Source organism: Panulirus ornatus, chromosome 36 (genome assembly GCF_036320965.1).
Source record: "Panulirus ornatus isolate Po-2019 chromosome 36, ASM3632096v1, whole genome shotgun sequence".
Classification (NCBI taxonomy): domain Eukaryota; kingdom Metazoa; phylum Arthropoda; class Malacostraca; order Decapoda; family Palinuridae; genus Panulirus; species Panulirus ornatus.
Window position 1 is genome coordinate 9,016,864 of NC_092259.1, and position 20,551 is coordinate 9,037,414.

The following is a 20,551-nucleotide window of genomic DNA, read 5'->3' on the forward strand; positions in this document are numbered from 1 at the left end:
TTTGAATATATGAAGCATGTCTTTATTCCTTTATGTGCACAGATACACACCCACACGCCTCAGTCTAAAGCAACTACCTATTCATCGGCCAGCGCCGAGGGGAAGATGAACATCTGGGTTGGGTTTGGGCCGACCGCCTCGCCTAGGATTCGAACACTTGCTGGCCCGACTCTGTGTATGTAGTGATGTAATTTGTTGCTGCTACTGCGAACGTTTACTAGATGAGGACAGACTGACGCTTACGTCAACCGGGCTTAACATGCGCACTGCAAGAAAATAAGTAAAACGCCGTTTTCTTATTCATCGCAAGTGTATATGCAAGGTGTACGGTGTGACGAGTGAAGGGAGGGCCTTTCCTAGAAGAACTGGTGGTGTATATACATCGTGAGCGAGGATGTGTGTGTGTGTTCCCAGGCTAGGTGATGGTAGGCTGTGGAAGGCAACCCGTCAAGGTTAACACCCACACCCGTGACACGGCCCCGACACCGGAAGACGTGTAGAAGCCAAGTCAAAGGAGCAAGCCAACAAGTATTCTTGAACTAGATAAACTACAATGATGCTGTAGTGTTAAGTCTAAAGTTGGTCCTAACCTTAACTGTCGTGATCACATAGGCACGACTCCTAAGCTTGATGGCCTGCCCTTTGACCCGCTTCTTACGAGTATGGTCGAAGCACATGCCATCATATCCAAGGGTGATCAGGTGTGAAGTTCGTGAGAGGTTGAGTTCCGGTAGTCTCCATGCATAACAGATGCCAGATAAAAATTAACAGACATGAGACTGTATTATGAGCTCCGATTTTTGCATGTATGAAAACGACAATTTTACGGGAAATGCTATCTTCATGAACCTGTTCTAAATGTGTTGAAGTTGACATGTTATATAGTATTCATATAACAGAAGATGTCCTTGAATCTGTTAAAGTAATGTTCACAGGGCAGCAAAGAACCTATTCAATATTGTAAAAGGTGACTTGTAATAGTGGGCTCCAGCAAAGCGCAAGGGCAAGCGAGGCTACGTCATTAATTCATCGCTACTCAAGAGCGAGGCTACAACACTACTTCCACTGTACTCGTGAGCGAGGCTTGCAACAACTAGTTCCACCGTGTTTTAGAGCAAGTTTACATCACTAGTTCTTCTGTACTCTAACGGCAAGGCTACATACCTAGTTCCACTGTACTTGACAGCAAGGCTACATTCCTAATTCTACTATACTCAAAATCAAGGCTACATTACTTTAATGTCCTCAAGTCAGACTACAATTGTAGACTAGTTCCACTATGCTTTCGCGAAGGAAGAAGTTAATAATGTTCAAGACAATTTTTTTTTTTTCCAAAAGAAGGAACAGAGGGGGCCAGGTGAGGATATTCCAAAAAAGGCCCAGTCCTCTGTTCTTAACGCTACCTCGCTAACGCGGGAAATGGCAAATAGTTTGAAAGAAAAGAAATATATATATATATATATATATATATATATATATATATATATATATATATATATATATAACTACAACTACTGAAGGTCTTGGTGCAACTAATCATGGATTGGTAGTTTGTTTTTTTACGACAGAAACGATTCAGTATCTATTTTCGGATTAGCTTACGGACTGCAAAAGAAATACATTTTGCAGCAGGGAGTATGATGCCGCACTGTCAAATCAGCTGAATACAAAACTCACGACTTGGCAGAACTGAAAAACAAACCCCATCATTTGCAGTTAACTCGTTAGTCATTAACTGATATGCTGACATAGGTACAACACTAATTTTGATAGGATTAATACTAGTTGGCAACGTAACGCGGGTGTCTGTTGCGCTTGTCAGTCTTGATCAACACGACTTGGGGCGACACAGTATCGCAAGTAGGGCACGAATGACGGATTTGTCCTCCATTCTGACCTCCATCACATGCATTAGAGAGAACTCAAACAGAAATCATAAGGTTTCCGACTTGAGTTTATCCGCAGTATATGGCACTTTATGTTACCAGAAATTCAGTCATTAAACATCTCGAACTGATTGATCCCTTGTATATGTTTGAACACAATGAACTTGTCTATCGTAGAGCTAATAAAGTAGACCTTAGAACTAACCAGTTTTAATCTTACCACATCTAACAATTTATTTTCCATAAGTCACGTCGCCGATGATTCTTAGTCATGACCTGAAAACCAGTCACCAAACGTAACCAGTTTGAGTGAAAATTGTAACTTTGAATATTGCGCCGCATCTTTTATCTTGATATCGTAACCAGTTTACCACAGGGAAGACTTTCGACTTCGGTCTACAAACCTATTAACGAGAGAGTTTGATAAGCCGCAGAAACGGACGGGCTTTACTCCGAAACATTTTGAAATATATGCATGCTAATAAGTGGGACAAGTTAATAGCTTCTGCATCTGAAAAGTGATATATGGTGCTGGGTGAAAGAAAATACGAGGTTGGTCAGCTACCGGTCATTGCCTTCTCGCGGGTGGATCACCTTGCTTTCCGACAAGGTTCCCGTTACAAGTTTGACTCCACTATTACTTATCTGGCTGAGCTGTCTCTACCATGGCTTCCTGGTGGTTTTCTCTACCATTGTGCATGGTGCTTTTTTTTTTTTAAAGTACCGCACTATAGGTACTGAACATGACTTTTGCGTACCATAGTTTCTTGAGGTTTTCTGAATACCATACCTATGTTTGTCTGCGTACGTTTCAGTGTGGTCTAAAGTCTTTCGAATACCACCATAATCACAACACCATCAACACAGCAATCTTCAAAACACCATCATCACACCATAATCACAACACCATTAACAAAAAAAGTTTTAACAGTACCATGACGGTTTCATGCTAGCTTTCTGTGTACTATGTTTACAATGAATTTTTTTTTCGTACAATGTGTCGCTTCAAAATAATGTACCTCTGCCCTAAGCATGTTTCCTCTTGCACTCAACAGAGGAATGGAACACGACAGTCTGTCTGTGAATGACAGGACGTCCTGAGTTCGTCGACGAAATTCATGGCAAATATTTATTCTGGAGAAACGACGTGTTCTCAGCTTTACCATGCAACAAAGCAGCCTAGCAGCAGCTTTCCCTGCGGCCCAGTGCACGCTTTCTAGGATGAACTAGGAAATCATCAGACGCCATTTCTCAAATCAAGCTTACAAAAATACTATTGATTTGTAATTTTGATTGTTAGTCATTCTTATTTTGCCGGAAAATAATCGTTTTTCATTCACAGTGAACTTGACCAAACTTAAAAGTGAAAGGGCCATAAGAGACAGCTGTTAGTCATTTCTTAACTGTTTCATCAATCTTATGCTGTTTGTAACCATTAAATTCGAGCGTAACTGGTCAGTATGAATACAAGTGTTCCTCAAAATATTACGAGTTTGTTTCTACTTTATTTTGGTTGTAATATATCCACCGTTTGGTATTTATTGTTAGGTGATTTTGTTTTGTTACCAAGATGAATATTTCTACGTAGTGCGAAGAGGGAGTTTTCTGATGCTCTGAGCTTTGTGGACTGGCTTGGGAGTCTAAGGCTTTAGGCAGAACAGCAGCGACAGTGTCGTTGAAAGGTTGGTGTGGTGTGTGTGATTATCTATTTGAGTGTTTAGCCAAGAGGCTTGATCTTCGTGGGACCCGTTTACTACTCTATCGTACAGTGTCTTGAGTTTATGGTTTTGTATTAAACACTTCTTAGCTTGTTTCAATCGTTTATTACTAAGTTCTTGTTGAAGTACTGTATTTTTTTTTCGCATCGTTTTCTTAGTTTTGTGTGTGTGTGTGTGTGTGTGTGTGTGTGTGTGTCATATGACTGATCGGTTCCTTCTCTGATTCAGCTGATCCATTTCGACATCTTCGGATTAGAGAAACGTAAAAACTACAATAGTTTTCTCTCTCCATTCTTCCTTCCAAAGTGGGTAAGGCTATGATTCCTGAACTTTCCCTGTAGCTGCTACATACACTCCTCTCCTGTATCTTACAAGCGTTCCCTGTTTGTTGTATCATCTTTATATCATCCTAGTAAGTTTTAAACTCCCTGGTATTCTAATATTTTCTGTTGAACCTCTTCGTTTTCTTCGTTATCCCTTACGTCTTTCATCCATCTACAGACTCATTTCCTCCATCACCTTCATCATCATATACCGCGCCGTACACCCAGGAATTCAAACGGTCCCGTAGTTTCCATCCTTGTGTCTGCTAATAGCATTTGAATTCGTCACCGATTAACATTATTATTTCCCCGTTAGTAACGCATTCTGATTTTGAGTAATGCTTGATCGCTTCTGGAAAAAGGTGCCTCTGCTTATTTTTCCTTTCTTCCCTAGGCTGCTGAACGCGAATGTGAGAACTAGTGTTAATGTAATAGCCTCTCTGACCTTGATGCACTCTCCGACGTGTTACTGAATGGTTTTCCATAGCACGTTTCAAAAACTAATGCCTCCATGTCTCAGTTCCCCATGCGGATCCAGATTAACCGACTTTTACCCTGTAATCACATTTCGTCATTAATGGAACTTTTCTACCCTCGAATATGGCTTGTCGATTTGCCTTCTGCACCATTACAATTGCACCATCATCATTATTATTGTTGATTGTCGGATCCGGTATATCTTACTGTAATTTCTCCCATTATGTATTATATGAAGGTACCATCACCCTCCGCCAGTACTCGTCTCTCACTCCTTGGAAAAACTTCGTATAGGTCTAGCTCTTTGTTAACCCGTCTCTACAATTACTGTTACACTTGCGTTGATTTTCGGTTAGCAATCTCAGCAATCCACTCGATTACCGTTTACCAGTGGCTCATCCGCATCCTTGTAAGCCACTTTGGGGACACTCTTCTGTGGAGCGAACTTCTTTGTCCCGTATTGTGGTGGTTTAGCTCTTTGGTTCGTTTCCCGTCCGACTTAACGCCTTTCGTATTTTTCCCCGTTTTCTCTTCTAGTTCCTCCCTTGATCTTGCCTTTCCTATTGTTTACTCTGCTGAATTTTTCTTGCCTTTCCTATTGTTTACTCTGCTGAATTTTTCATCATATCCGTATGTTCCTTCGTAACCACCGCCAGGCTTTTAAAAATACTTGTTTACGTTTATGTTTCTTTACGCTCTTAAGCGTCGTTTTTGTCCTTGCATTCATTAACATAACACGCACCATGTCAAATGTATTTAAAGTAATTCTAGGATCTCATTTCGGCTTCTCCTCCAAGGTCTCTATGCGCATATGGCAAACAGACCACCTACTTACTAAAACCTACGACAAGATTTTGCGAAGAGGCAGGTTGCAGCGTAGGAGCAACGAACGAGTCATGTGAATTACGTGCTGTCAAGTGTTATGTGTGACATGGAAAGACTGTGTTTGTGGACTGAATGCCAGCACTCTGGACCAAAGACGGAAACGACACGCAGAGAGAGAGAGAGAGAGAGAGAGAGAGAGAGAGAGAGAGAGAGAGAGAGAGAGAGAGAGAGAGAGAGTATGAAGTAGAAGGGGAAAGTCAAAAAGGAAACAAAGCACACAGCCAAATATCACGTATAATGTGTGTGTGCTCTTACTTTAACTGTAGGGTTCGCGTTCCTCCAGGGGTAAGGGACGGAGGGGAAGGTTACCTCGTAACAGAGAAAGGGGGACGGGGTTGTCGGGGGTGGAGTGGCGGGAGGGTGGGGGAGGGGGAGAGCATTAACCGGGCTGCCTGGCTGGCGGGTCAGTTCGCCCTTACTGTGTGCACCTTCCTTGTTACTCGGCGTAAGTTCCTTCACGTACATGATTTCGTCTTCCTCCTTATTATATAAGTAACGCTGCCTGAGTTTACGAGCGCGCGACGCTATGAAGCTTCTACACAAGCCTGCGAGGCAAACTGTTTTGTTCTCCCCAACTATTATATGAAAATATGCAACTAAAATTGTTGCGGGAAAGCGTTGTGTCCCTTTGATGCACGCGCCCGCTTTGACAAAACATTGTTAGAATTGTTTCACGAAGTGACTCGCGGGACTCCATAGTTACGCACTGGTGGAAGAATGGAGGGCATTTTACGAAAAAACATACAAACAAAAAAACAGAAGCATGCTTTATGGCTCCCAGTACCGTCTGTGATTTCTTTATGAAATATGATGATGTGAAACTACTACGTACACAGAGGCTTTGTTTGTCACAGTTATGAGTCGCTTACAACCGACTCGTTACTATTAGTAAAATATGTGAATATGCAAAACATCGTTTTGTTGACTAACGTTAATGTAAAAATAAAGCCATGAGGTAAACAGGATGGTACCATTCCTTCAACATAGATGATGCCACAGTGTAAATAACTTCCCTTCCTACCCTAGCACGTTCTAAATTGACTGATGTCCTGCTGCACCATTTTATGGTGCATCACAAACCTCAAGAAGCTCAAGGAACCTCGTTGGGATGTACAATACGAATTTACCATATTCGTCTCAGCTTTTCTGAATGTCTCCCGCTCTCTAATTCTTGTTTTTACGGTTGCTTTCTCTATGTGCCTCCCACACACTCAAAGAAAAAAAAATGAACCAACTCGGAGAGCAGGAAAAGTGGCACTCCATCCATAGTGGTGGCGAGCGAACGTGCGTTGGTGGCGGTGGTGGAGGCGAGGCTGCTCCGCCTGGCTGGGCAGCCTAGCATAACCCCCCCTTCCCAGTGTTGGGGGGAGGGTTGTGTCCTGTCATGACACCACCCACCCTAACCAAATCCATTAACCCTAACCCCACCTGACACTATTCCTCAGTAATGTCAGGATGTATGACACTTTTTTTTTTTAAATTTCATCCCTCCCTTAGCTTTCCTGAACCTACATCCTTCCCTAATCGCTAACTTCGTACGAAATACTAAGCTAGGTTACCTAGAAAGGACATAGTTTAAAACTATGTCTCATGATAAAACATCCCTCCCATCACACATCACAGTTTGAAAAAGTTTTAAGGGAATTACCATATCAGCTGCATTCAAAAACTGTTGAAGGTACCCAAAAATGAGTGAGGAAGAGTGCATTTATCTCTTTACCAAGTAGCCACACAATGTACACTGGTTTCATTTGACGTATTTGTTTTTTCTTTAATGGTTCGTATGCAATATTCTGAGATGCATGGCGAGTAACAAGCCGTACACGGCCTGACATACGTACAAGGGAGACAACTTTCTCTGAGGAATGGTGACTGATGCATGATAATGCGCAGCGTATTTGTTTACTAGATTTTTAGACGGAAAATCTTTATGGCTCCGTAAATGAAGCTTTAGTGGTGTAAATACCGAGCAACACAGAGACAGAAAGTACAGAAGCATAAAGATATTGCAGACTCAAAGGAATAAGACACAGCATTTATATAGAAAGAGAAAAACATACAGGCGGTCCGAGCTGGGAAACAAACAGAATCTTCAATTGGGAACTTGAAAGATAGTTGGATGAGACAGCTGGCGTGAATGTCTCAGCAGAGAGTACCAGCACTATATATATGCTCTAGATGGAAGTCAAGAGAGACAGCCGCTTTCAACGTAGGTAACGCATGGAAACTGGACGGCACCCAAACAGCGAAAAACACTCGCAAGGGAGAAAGTCGTGGGGGCTGGTTTCTCCAGCTAACGTCAGATATGTTAAAAAAGGTTTTCGCCAGACACAACAGACGGCACGGGACCCGGCAGCAAGGATGGTGCGCGTCCGGCATTTTTAGTGGGCGTCTGTGCCCCCCCCCCCCCCCACCATCCCCCCTTACCTTTATCAGCCTCCTGCCCAACCGCTCTCTCTCTCTCTCTCCCTCTCCCCACTCCCCCAGGTAACCCTGGCGAGGTCGTGCTCTCGGCAGCGTAAAGTGGTCTGAGTTGGCTCGGCCACGAATTGCTCTGATGCTGAAGGTGCTTGTATAATACTCCGTGGTGTCTGTTGGTACAGTGAGGGTTACAGTGTTGTTTGAGGTGATAATGTGGTAAAGGGGAAAAGAGTTCAACACTCACTGGGCCCCACCCCTAAAACTTTCTTTACCTATGAGAAACTGCCACTAGGTAGGGCTAGGGACAGCACGCATCGCATTCAAACTCATGAATGAATTTATGAATAATTAAATAAAAAATCTAATTAAAATGGAGCGCGTGTATATGTGAACCACAGCGACTAAGGTAAGGGATGGGAACTTCACTGCCAATTTAGTGTTGGCTCACTGCGCTGTCAGTTCTTAACCCTCTCGATAACCATCAGTGTGTCGTTAATATTTGTGTCAAGGAGAGAGAGGTTTACACTCATGTCATCCGGTTTCTTAACCTTTATATATTCACCTTGTATATATATATATATATATATATATATATATATATATATATATATATATATATATATATATCCAGCCGAAGCCAGGCACCCATTAATCGACCAGCCTGGACGGGAGGATGAACAAATGGAGATGACTGTGGGCCAACTGCCGCATCCCAGGACTCGAACCCAGACAGACCCGTGCGTGAATCACAATCAACGACGCTAACCATTGCACCACATAAGTCCGTTTACGTGATTATTATTTGTGTGGTGCTGGGAGAGAGCTTGACATTTGTGTTGCCCCCCCCCCCCGTCTCTTAACCTAGCGTATAAGTAATTTCGTTAGTGTATTTATAATCATATTGTACTCCACTGTTTACGTTTTTTTTTTTTTCTTTCCTGGGTCAAGTTTCGCGACATTATCCTGTTGACCTTGAACTGTGTTAGGTATCTGATGTCAAAGAAGTGTACACTGCCGTAACTACACCTTTAAGAATACACACTGATGATGACTGATTTTGTGAATCAGAAGAAGCCCCCAAAAAAAAAAAGAAATAGAAGAGAGACCGTGTAAAACATATATATATCAAACTGCAAGTTTAACAGACAAGACATCAGCATTTGATCAACAGACACCACTAAAGCTCTAAGTGGCGCATCAACGCCTTTCAATAAACAGCTCTAACGGTCCCAAAAGCTTGAACAAGCACCTTTCAAGCGGAAGTAGCGACAAAATTTACCTTGAAATACGTATGTTGTTGGGTTTTACGGCCATCGACGATGTACGTTACTCGTATAATAAAGAATACCAGAATTAGATTTAACAGACAATATTGGAGTGATAAATAACTTACTTAAACTTCTCAAAAGTGTGAGTGAACTCTAGGCTAGGCTAAGACACGCTTCTCCCACAACGAAGAGATATCTCTGGCATTTTTCCTGGTATCTCTGGCGCTTTTCTTTCATAAAAGATTCAGAAGCGGTCTAAGATTCTCTTTACTAATAGAGTTAGTACGACATTTATTGTGTAGACAGAGGACACACCCTGACTCTGAGAGTTATCCTAGAACCTGCGCATATTTACGGCATCTATAATTTGCGACCACTTGGGCAATTTACTTATTCTCGCCTGAATAGGAACCAACCTGAGAATACTTCATTATCCGGCAGGCACCTTTAGTTTCCGTGGCGCAGTTGGCCAGGCCTGTCACTGGCCATGTCAGCAGCTCTGCCAGCTTCCCGACGTGTAAATATTGATCTCGTCAGATAAACACCTGGTGGATTAACCTTGCCGAACTTGCTTTCTCACAGCTCTTAATTTCCTCCCCTTCGCTCCGACTATCATTTGGCTGCGAGACGGGCAACCCAATGCCAAGTTGCGGAACCATAATTTATTCGTCGTTATGCAGAGGTCATTAACCTGGGCCGATTCTTGTATTGCAAACAAACCTTTGCCTGATATATGTTGACCTCGTGAGCACAATAAACATTCTCTGACAGGGAATTTGTCTATATGATACTTTCGTTTACTTATGTAAAATGTTTGTGGTCTATGTCAGTGCCTGTCAAGTAAGTCAACTCTAGCATAAAAACTTAGCTACTTTATCTAGTTACTAAACGGAAAATAGTTTTAAATAATTTTTTCTAAATACTCACTCGACTATAGACGTTCTCATGATGTTTCATGTAAGGTTAGGCTTAGCTGTCTTGCTTCAACGTCGTCATATAGCATTCTCCATCTGCCACTGACGGTGATCCCTTAAAAAAGAAAAAAAAATCATGTAGTATACTGAACTGCATAAAGTGAATTCATTTATCCCTCTAATTCTGAGGAGTTACTCTGTTATGCCGCCCACTGAGTCGAGAGAACACGGATTTGCTCCTCTGCATATGAATTTTACTTTCGTCTTGCTCGCCCGTTCCTTAAGGAGAAAGCCCATGACAAATGACGTCAATCAAACTGAAGGTCACGTTCAATAAAGACGCGGTATCTATCTATGTTTTAACATATCCATGAGTGAAGACCAGTGCAAGCAACAGCAAGTTACCCTTCAACAAGTTTTACGTTACAAATTATGACTACCCGAAAGTCGTACGATAAACATAGGCAGACTGCGTCATCACACATCTAAACCTTCGTCAGTCCTAATAAATAGGGATTATTGAATAATATAAAGCATAATGTAAGTGAAATTGCTAGTTTTCACAGAGGGACAACAATTTCCAGAGACACAATGACATCAACTGGAAAAGAGAAGTGCACCATAAGGGGGTGGGTGCACTTTCTAACAACTTTCGCTCTTCGGGTGTGGGCAGAACGGGTGACGCCGGTCTCGGCCGGTTTGGACTGCCGGGTGGGTGCCGGTCCTCCTCCCCCAGCGCTCCTGACCCACGCTGGAATTTCCCCGCGGAGGCATGAACCGCGCGATTACCTCTGTAACTATTTTGGGTTACCAGTTTTTCAAAAATTACATCTCGACCTGCTTTACTACATCACTGTTCGAAATGAAAAGACAGATGACCCAGGCCTGTTATATTACATAATGGTCCAGAGAAACAAAAATATATATATATATAAGCCTTATGACATGGTGGATGCAACATGGTACTAGTTAAGAGGTGTTTCATCTTAGGTGCACATTAACCCAAGTCTGTGAATCGGATTATAATTTGTTCTAATTATTACAATATGTGACGCTATATTTATTAATGTCCAGATGTTTCTACCCCTTGCAGCAATCAATTTCCTCCGTGTGTATATGATAAGGCACGAAGCTTACTCTCACGTGTCAGGTCTTAAAACACCTGAAATACAATTGGTTTCATTCTTTTCCTTTTGTTCTGTTAAACTGTCACCCGGGACGGTCAAGATTAGGGGACGTTGCAGCCCGCGCGATGATTGTTTCATCCTCTCTGATTTCACAGCTGCTTTCTAGTTTATGCAAACATTACGTTAAACTGTTCCAGAGATAGATTTTACTCGAATTACGAGCGGAATCACTCACTGTACCCTCAAAACTTATGAATTTACCTTTGACTATCTATCTATATCTATCTATCTATATATATATATATATATATATATATATATATATATATATATATATATATATATATATATTAGTTACTAAGAACTGTATGTGGGAATCTGCCTGAGAGGAATATTATTATTTGATAGATAAATAACAGGAGAGAGAGAGAGAGAGAGTACTGCTGTCAACGCCCGCATGGCAGTCAGTGTGTGCTAACTCTGCCCATTACTGTTGCACCCGCTCATCCACCTGCCTACGGGTTACTTCATCTCGCGGGCACCAATTCTCGGCTCTTTCCTGTCACTTAGTCGCAGAAATAACCTTAATTTTCTTTTTAGAACACAACCGTTTTACTCAGAATCCACTACGATTCGTGTACCTTTTTAAACAAACTAGTTAACACGAACTATGTGTTACTGGGTAACTGAGACTGTGTAATACAACTTTGTAATGGAATTCCGTATCATATCTAGAGGAAATTGCTTTTCAAAGGTAAAGTATTAGGATTCACAGACAATACAAGGCTTTCCAGATTTCCCTTTAAATCAGCCACGTAGCAGCTTCGAAATTAATCGGTACAATGTATAACATCAGTTAAACGTGTGAGGAATTCTGAAAACGTCAGATTTAAGCTACGTTGTATTTCTGCTGTTTTTGCATCTGAAAGGCACTCACTTTAGTTTTACCCCGTATATCAAACTGCGATCTATTAATTAATGCACGCTCTGAGATATTGTTAATCTTTAAGCCTATGAATATCTTATCTTTCAAACCTTATCGCATAAAACTTCACTGCTATAACGAATCACGGCAGGAAAGTACCTACGTACGTATAAAAAGAGTTCACTGGATAAATCAATCGATAAACTTCGTAAAACGTGGATTTTGAGAACTTCTGGTGCTGGAGCAAGAGCCATGTATGCACCGACAGTGTGAATGGTCCAAAATTATCTTGCACACCTGAGGAAGGTGTTCAAGATTATTCGATTAGCGATTATAACTCGACGTTAACGGCTTAACAACATACACCGACCAACCCGTGTGTGGGGGGTGACGATCTCAGCGCGAAATGCAAGCGCAACGCACTCGGGGAAGTAAAATCACTCAACAATAGGAGTCTAATAACATTAGAATTTATAGTCTGCTTTTAAGTAACTGTTATAGCGCTTGTTACGGGTGCATAAGACGCCTATCTGTGAAAAATCAGTTGTCATTTTTTCTTATCACCTTTTCCGGGGCGCCACGATTGTCTCTCCCGAGGTGAATGCGGCTAGTATGAACTTTCGACATGGCAGTCATTCTACATGCGTCACATCAGCTAACCTTATCATCTTATCACACTAACTAACTTCCGGGCAGTAGACTTACGTGCACGACGGACGGTACAGCTTTTAGGCAAGCCGCAATCTTGCCTAAGGGTCGTGTCGTACCGCCATGCTCAAGGCTCGCACGAACCGTCGTGCCTTTAGGGCTGAAGACTGCTAGCATGGATTCCCACCTCCCTATACAAGACCCCGAGCTGTGAAACTCCAAAATGTATAAATATTTAGATCTAACATTATCATTCTACATAACTACAGAAATACTCAAAGAAAAGAAAAAAAAAAGAGAGAATCTAAAGAACTCGATTATTTTGTCATGTAATGCCGCATACGAAACTGTGTTAACCACTCAAATTACCTCACTGTTAACCCGGGTTGGAGGAAGTGAGTGGTTGTTACGAGGCAGTGAAAGGTAAGGCCGGTCGGACCCCAGGCAGCCTTCAACCTCCCCGCACCAACGGAAGTCACGCTTCAACTATTTTGTTACTAATCCTTCCTTAATCTTCCCCCACACCTCGTGAATACTGTAAGCCTGTACGACCTCAGCAGATAAAATAAGGACAGGGAGTTGAATAAGTTCAGCTTTATAGTGAAGCGTGGTAGATTATCGTTAGTTTGTGACCCTAGGAAGGCACAGCAGACTTCCCGACGCTCAGAATATTTTGGGAACACCCGCTCGTAACGCGGGGCCTTGCGACACTGACGTATTGTGCTGAGGCACCGTCCCGCTGCCATTGTTATGGTATTTATGATATTGCTCGAGAGGGCGTCTGAGCCACTCCTGTCACAATACTTCTCTACGAATCTCCTCTCTTATCAAGTGTTCTAACGGTATAACGTGTGTAATATGTATTGCCAGTTCTTTACTGTAGTGCATTACTTGTGCAGGCATATCTCTACAGTTTCAAGTATTTTTTCAATGTAAAACTTGCAATGAAGTTCTTTGCTGTATTATTTATGAGGCACAGCTTTACTGTATAATTTGTGTGTACCTCTTTACAGTAAAGGTTCTATAGGCAATTCTTCGGTGTAACAAATAACAATTAAATAATAACTTCTAAGATCACTACCATATTTGGTCAAGGAATGGATGTCATAAAGTTTCAAGACAAAATAGACTACAGAGAAGCCATAGAATTTTTTTTTAGTACAAGGTTCGGTACAAAACTTGTTAGTTCGCCATTGTTTGCTTTCGAATAACGTTAATTTTATGGAACTACTCAATTTAAAATTACTTCCCTTTTACTTAAACAGTTATCATACGGTATCACCTAGCTAACAAAACCGCTGCTGCAGGCAGCGTGATTCTGATGGAGTAAAATAAAAATCAAAAACTGATTTTGATACAAAAATTGATAAATTGTATTTCATTCGGTTACACGTGTCCAGATATAACACTTAGTTTGAATGTTACCTTGGTATCAATGAGTGATACACTTGAATTTTTTTCTCGTGAATTACTTTATTGACGAGTCTTAAGGAACACTATTTTCAGAGAGAGAGAGAGAGAGAGAGAGAGAGACTGCTTTTCATGAATAAATTGCGTGACGCGCGAGTTTTACCAACGGCAGATGTGTGCGGGCCACGCCCAACCAAGCCAGCAGCCAGCCAGCCCTTGTGCAGAGCTCACTATACACCGCCCCCACCAGCCTGGCTACACACACACACACACACACACACACACACACACACACGTCCTCTTACACTCCCTAAAGGCGTTATGACTGGAATAATTCATGCCTTTATGTGTTCAGTAACGAACGAGAATATTTGGGAGATAAGAAGAAATATACGGTGTTTATTCGATCTAAATGCTGCTGATTCTCACTGTGTATTTATTAAAGTCATTCTATTCCGAAAGGCAAGAGGAACATGCAAATTTATGCGCTAAATAGCACGGGTAAAAAGATATTTACATTGGCTGTGCAGTCTCTGAGTGTCAGTATAATGTGTTTTAATAAGAACGCCCTCGTTCTTGGCGATGACTCTGAAGGGAAAACAAAAGAGAAAGCAAGGCCACTTAAGACACTAAAGATGATCACAGAAACAAGTGGCGAAAAAGAGGAGAGAAAAGTCGAACATCCACCTAAAATAATTAAGAAGAGAAAATACGGAAGACATCGTAAGACTAAGCGGACAGATTCGAATGAGACAGTAAACTATACGAAAGCGGTAAATTAACAGTGAACCCGATGACGTGAGAATCGCAAATGATTCCTGTGAGACCAGAAAGGTAATGAATCCTAAAATATAAAGAACAAAAAATCAAGTTGGAAGTAGCACAGACCAAAAAGTTGCATCAAGTCTCTGACGGTAAACTTCGACGTAGCCTAGTTATACCAAAGTCTCTGTCGTGAAACTTCGACGTAGCCCAACACTTGACGTAATAGTCTGGAGAGGAGGCGCTTTAAAACTCCTTGGCGACCTACCTAAGTCGGATCATCATACTGGTGTTGACCTGAGAATAAGACCTGATTTTTATCATCGGTGTGCATTCTTAAACCACATGTAGTAAAACAGATGACAAATGAACATACTCCTGGTTCAGGCAGGTAAGGTGGAACACTATCAGCACATCAAAAACAAAATCTTCCTCCCTCCTTTGAGGAGGATGTGAAGAGTAACAGTAATCAGAATTATGTTTATGGATGAATGAATAATAATAAAAAAAAAAGGTAATATTGTGGGCGTCTTTGTTTTCTTGCCGACTGCAGAGTGTTGATCTCACCGTGCTAGCAAACAGTGATGCTCAGCAAATTCATTACGTGAGCAGGAAATCACAAGTTCATCACCCATATTAGTGCGTCATGGTCATTGAATACTTACTTATTCCTCCCACCTTCCCCCAGCTGTCGATTCGTGTGTGTGTGTGTGTGTGTGTGTGTGTGTGTGTGTGTGTACACAAAAAGTAAAGAAACGGATTTGCACAGATTATGAGACGGACCGACGGGAGTGTTATACTCTCTCCCCGTAACATACAAACTGTAACACCAGCCTAATTCAGGTATTCCAGTTGTCGACTGGTCCTAAGGAATGAAATAAACAGCTGGGATTGACTGTCGGCCAACTGCTGCGCCCAGGATTCGAACCCCGGCCAGGCCTGTGCTTGAATCAGGGTCAGCGACCATGTGTGTGTGTGTGTGTGTTTTGGACCTTGACGCTCAGATTACATATTCAGTTGTAATTATTCACTTGTCATAGTTAGTGTGCGTCTTGCTTGCGGTCTAAATAGGCAAGGGGTTACGCACCGTAACCATTCCTTGACAGATGTTTGTCGGTGCCCCTAAAAAACTTAGTGGTTTTACTTGACCATATAGTAATGGCGGCTAATTGTGGTTCGACCCAAAGTAAGACCGAATTCTACTGGCACTGTGTCGTCCGACTGCGCTTGCCCGGCTTAGTTTTTATTTCTAAGGTCGGCTGGGTAATACCAACACGTGTGTTCGCGGACGACATATGAGAGTTCGTTATATAATCTGGCATGGCTTCTCTATTTACTCTCAGTAGATCGGTATATCTTTTTATACAAGTTTATCCTTACGAGCGTTACAGGATTTCTCGTATGTGTGGTCATCGTCAATAGACGAAACACCTCTTCGAGAAGCTTCTCAATCCAGTCCTTTCCATAGGAGCCCCTCAAAGGGATCCTGGTTTATTACACGAAAGTACACTTGGGAACTTATCGTGTTTCATTTTCCCCGTGGACTCATACGAATATATATATATATATATATATATATATATATATATATATATATATATATATATATATGGGGTGTAGGAACCCACTAAACCTTAATCCAGCTCAGTCTGAAGGCATAAGGTGGTAACAGGTGTGAGCAAAGGTTTATGACCGAAGATTAAAGACTGGACCAACCCATTCAGGATGGAAATGTTTAATTTTATAACTACTTTCGTATGTTTGCAAGGATTCAGCGATGTTAATCGGAGACAAAAATCTAAAGTGGGTGAGTGCTACATTCATATGCTCCACTAGGACCCGATAAAGAAAAGTTTTTCGTAAGCTTATCAAGGAACTAATAAATAGTTTCGGCGTTTTAGAAAGTATTTTCAAAACAGCAGAACAGGGAACAGCTGGGAAAGATTAAATGTTAAAGTAAGTGCATTCAGTACGGGCAAACTTGCATCTACAGGAAAACATTCAAAATCAAGAATGAATCACCTGTGACTATAAACTTACCATAGGTACAAGTTGGTACTAAATATGAAATTGCACAAACACATAAAAGACAGGCTTCATTACTGGTCTGATACATGGGTAAAGAAACGAAATCCAAGTAAATACAAAGTGATGAGGATGAGTTGAAGTGACAAGAGCGAGGCCATTGCTCTCCTCTGGCAACAAGCAAAAATGTCGAACGAAGAGCTGCTTACGGGTTGGCAGAATCTAGCCTAGTCCGAGCAAACAATATATGAGGGTTGTTAATAAATGTATCACTGGTTATTGTCAAAACTGCCTTCAAATCCAAGAACATATCCACAAAAACTCAATATGCGGTTGACACAAATGTGTGTGAGTATCGCCAGTATGGTCACTCCTCGAGCGGATGCATTAAAAATCACTCGAGAATCCTTTTTGTACTGAGAGCAGGGAATCTAAACCTCAAAAAAAAAAAAATAAGTAACTGAAGATACCCAGGTCGGAAAAGGAAGCGTACATGAATCTAACTGGAAATTCCTCAGCGAAGTTGATGAACATTCCTCTGAAACATGCAGGGTCATCACTTGATACGAAATTGACCTCGTCAGAAAGAAGTGAGAAAATACTTCATCAGTGGAACAGCGGAGTAACGGAACAAACCAAATGAAGTAGCTAATAATGGGAAAACTGGACATTGTAAGAAACACGGCTTGAATGTACAACTTTCTTCTTGTACGCACAAACAAATGATCACATACATCTAACAACATAAGTATACTCTATGAATAATAACTGTATAAAAGCATGCAGTTCCTGGTTCACATGATGCACTAAATTATGCATCCAGTATGGTTTTAAGAGGGTTTGCATTGTTTGTATTTCCCATGCTTTACATAAATTTGTCAACGGTTTAAAAGCACAAGGTACTCGATATTAGGACTCATGAGAAAACATTTTTTTCACAAAACGTTTTCCTAAAGTTAACGGTGTCAAAGCTTTCATTGTAGCTGGGCCCCCGTGGTGAGCTTGGCTGACCTTTCACATTTATAGCCTATTGCGCGGCGCCCGCTCTCCATGCTCGTCTGTGATGGCCAAGTTCACCGGGTCATATTCATTAGTGACGCCGCGGATAACTTTCTGAGCCATAACGCTTTAAAAATGAAAATACAGATAGTGTATATTGTTTGTACACTGCATGACGCACGTGCCAGTGTGGAAGCGTCATTTCACCTGGCGTTTGTGTCTACATACCGTCTTTCTCATATACAGGCTGCCATGAGACGAGGAAATATTGGTCCCTAACGTCACGTTCTGTACCCGTACAACTCCTGTAACGTCAAATCCCAAAATGGGAAAAGCATAGATATAAATAAGGCAGTGTGATTTTGTTATAAGAGGCTCCGAAGAACATGCCGTAAGTAGGGAGGAATAAACACATCTACATTTGTGTTGGCTCTGTTACACAGCAGCTGTCCAATATCCTGCCTTGTAATGTAACTGGGTGCTCTTCCCCTTACGATATTGGAATGGTACTGAAACCTATGACCATGAGTCACGAAAATGTGGGATGACAAGACTGATATCTACTGACCGATAATTTATATTATAATAAATGATAATAAGTTGGTTATTCATATTCAAACAAACTGAAATACATGACATCTTAAGAGCACATTCATGATGCCATCAGGAGCACAGTATGTGTATTTGAGGAAAATATGGGCCTCATTATTGGTGGGCTATGTGCCACGGCAAATTGATACAAAGTCCTATACGAAAATAGCATGCATGTATAATAGTATGGACTATGCGATGCCCGTTGTGTTGAGGACGACTGCACTGAATACCTCTAGTCGTGGAGCGGGAAAGGGCGTACCCACTGCAAGTAAACTGACAATAAACAGGTCTGGTGTAGAAGAACTTAAGTGGTGTATAGAGCTTGGGACCCGAACGCGGCCAGTTGAATAATGTCAGTCATGGTTAAGTTTAACCGCACCATTACACAGGTACCGTAGCTGTCTACCTCCCTCCCCGTGAGCGTCGTCTTTATTGTTGACCCTCGCCTACAGTGTTGCCACACACCAGCTCCATCCACACACGCACCTACCTAAGTCTAGAACTCGTTTCACGACACCAGATTTGGCATAAACTGATCAGTTTCAATTGGGGTCTGATAAATTAATATAAGGAACGTATTTGTTGACTGATTTAAGGGTTTCCATGAGAGCGTTTTAAGGGAAACTTTTACTTAACATTCACAAGAAAGTGATTTCATCATGTACATCAGTTTCTCGGGTTTCACCACTTTTCATGACCCTACATTTAAGTTTTTCTTTTTTTCAGAGCGTTAGTATTGGGATTATTTCAAATGGTACCCTGCTAGCCAGCGGCAATGACGGCCTGGGCATCCATTTCCTCTGGGGTCGTTGCCCGAGCTAACTCGTGCAACAGACCTGTCGATATTATGTTTGATTTTACGTTACACCGCTAGCAAAAAGTCACCTGTGCAGTCTCGTCGAGGACCTTCTCTCTTCAAAAATACTCCTTTGTTCCCTTGCTCCCAAACATATCTTAAAGATACTATTTTGAGGGTTTCTTGGACACTTCCTACCTTTAATAGCTATGGCTGGCCAGGCTTCAGGTTTCTTGGGACTTTTGTTTTTTGGGAGGGGGGGAGGGAAGGATTGTTGGCGATTAATGTAGTTTCTATGAACGTTTAATTAACCCATTCAGATAAAGCTTTTCATTAAAGCCTTACGTGACATATTCTTCGACTGGATATCAACAACTTAAGCTGCACTGTGGTTAAGTGTAAAAGAAACTGTACTTTGTCTCATTTCTCTTAAATGATATTATACTGTACTACATTACGGACTTGACTGTTTTTAGAGTCCTCATTACTAAAGGTGACTATGTATGCTACTTATTATGTCAAGATGTGACTTTTTCTTTATCGGGTGCTGAAACTTCCGTGGGCCAAGTCACAGATTATTCATTATTCACATGAAAAAATGCCAACTTTAACGCAAAAACACAATAGTAATTCTTACTGAAAACACCTAACTATAGACAAGAAAACATTTCTCTTACCTTTTGTTTTTTTTTCTTATTTTAATGAAAAGTTGAACTATGTAGAGCCCCGGCGCACATATATATTACGGATCTCCGTGAAGGTTCACCCGTCACCTCAACTCAGCCTGTGGAAAATGTCCATGAAGTATTTTAGTTTTAGCGTCACTTTGTTTTTTTGCTTTTAGAATTTTAGTGCATACGCTTTATAAATACAATGGTCCTGATTATGACTGACATGATACTTTGGTACCTATCTCGCGAAGATGTAAATCATGATTGCATTGTTACTCTTAACCATCCCAATTAGCACAGACTTGCATATTTTTCACTGAGGGGTAAAGTTTCATGGTCTGTTATGCTCAGTATTTACGGCAATAAAGATTCAGTAGAAGGGATTTAACACTCCATTCCAACCTAGGACAGTCAGTACAGCTGAGGGAATCCTGGCTAGCAAAGTATCACGAGTTTCGTCCAAGGACAATCATCTTAAAAGCTGTTCAGGGGTGACTACAGAGATCTTCTACAGTGCCAGAGTTTGACTTTTCGATGAGGGATAGTGACTGGACGGGTCTAGCCGGATAAGATTGTTGGAGGACCCTAAGACGGCAAAAGTAATGAATGAATAGTGAGAGCCTGCAGAGCTAAAAAGTAGTCGTGTCGATGGTCAGGAATTCACGTTGGGTGTGTAATAATTTGTCCAGTTCACTACAGAGG

The 20,551-nt window shown here is 41.5% G+C and overlaps 2 protein-coding genes across 4 annotated transcripts in view; one reads left to right on the forward strand and one right to left on the reverse strand.

Annotated features, from left to right (window-relative positions):
• LOC139760297 (uncharacterized) overlaps positions 1-20,551 on the forward strand; it is a 48,199-nt gene that overhangs the window by 16,808 nt on the left and 10,840 nt on the right. The window lies entirely within an intron of this gene.
• Positions 19,855-20,551, reverse strand: part of LOC139760298 (F-box only protein 30-like) — an 80,649-nt gene continuing 79,952 nt past the window's right edge. Inside the window, exon 15 of the transcript XR_011715305.1 lies at positions 19,855-19,962. The gene's annotated coding sequence lies outside the window, so the exon portion shown is untranslated. The remainder of the gene's footprint in view (positions 19,963-20,551) is intronic.